The sequence below is a fragment of the Lucilia cuprina genome, chromosome X, assembly GCF_022045245.1.
Source record: "Lucilia cuprina isolate Lc7/37 chromosome X, ASM2204524v1, whole genome shotgun sequence".
NCBI classification, from domain to species: Eukaryota; Metazoa; Arthropoda; class Insecta; order Diptera; family Calliphoridae; genus Lucilia; species Lucilia cuprina.
Window position 1 is genome coordinate 3,238,722 of NC_060949.1, and position 1,557 is coordinate 3,240,278.

The window sequence follows — 1,557 nt, forward strand, 5'->3', positions numbered from 1 at the left end:
CTAAGCGACCGAAGATGGTCATTACCCCACAGCCGCTCTTACCATAGAGGACAGACGTCGTGAGGTATGGAGAGGGTAGTTCTTAGTTCACATCCTAGGATGCTTAAGCCTCTGCACCGTGCCCGAAGACTCAAGGTGACTACCCGCAGCAGAGATTTATTGAATAAGAATCAATATTATACAATTCTAAATAAAATTCATACAGTACTCCCCAAATTGATGGGGTTTCCGTAATGTAGTTTTTGTTTCATCAATACAAAATTACTAAAAATCCCAGATTATTTTGTTATAATATAAAGATTTATACCCCAATAACATTTTTTTCTAGGTCCAAATCCATTGATTATCTAATATAAAATCAAAAGAACAATAGATTTCATGTTAAGTCAAATATTGATAAATTCTTATAGGAATATAGGATAATAAATCGGTTAAGAAATGTCCAAATTTAGTCGTACCACTACTAAAATATCTAAAAATTGTTATTTTAATAAATAGGAGTAATAAAAAATATTAAATTTTATAAAATAATGCAGCAATATTAAAAAAATTAACAAAAGACCTAAAGAAGCAAAATATATATATATATTTTTTTTAATATTAAGATGTTTTAAATTACACTAAAGTGATGAACGCGACAAAAAAATGTACAAAAACATATGTATATAAATGATAATATTTAAAAAAACGTATGAGAAAATTAAATTTAGCTTACACTACAATTTAAAATTCATTTTAAAATCTCTTTATTTTTTATATTTCCAAAAAATTTTGGAATTAGATAAAAATGTTCACATATGTTTAGGTTGCATTTCCTTTTTTATAGATAATTTTTTGAAAATTCTGTTTAATTATATCGCAAATATATATGTATTTAATAAAAATTCATATAAATAGAATGAATTTTTATAAATATTATTCAAAACAGAAACATTTATAATGGAGCCTTTATCTTTCGTCTTTGTTGCGGAGTGTGATGTATGGGATGATGAAGATCTGCAGAGGGAGCTAAATTCTGCATCTACTTTTTGGGAAATGATGCAGAAAAAAATCTTCCCAAAAATCGAAGAGCAGCTAGCACCGCTACTGATAAAGACTGCCGCAAAAGATGGCATAAAATGTGAGCAGATAGAAAAATTTAAATAATATGGAATAATGGAGAGGGTAAGGCTTTCTTTTTTGAGGGCGGAGATGCATTCACATTTGGAAGATTAAAATTGAAAAAAACTGGCATGGAGTTAATGGGAGATAATATATATAATTATTTTTTATAGCGATAGTGCAAATATTTTACGTTAAAAAATATATTAAATATATATTGACTAATTATAAAATTAAAAAAAAATATTTATATATTATAAGTGGGGAGGGTATTATAAGTTTGTGCTGATGTTTGTAACATACAAAAATATTGGTCCAATACCCACCTTAAAGTATACCGATCGATTCAGAATCATTTTTGAGTCGATTGTCCGTCCTTCCGTCTGTCCGGCTGGCTGGCTGTCCATGTAAACCTTGTGCGCAAGGTACAGGCCGCAATTTTCAAGATAATTTGAT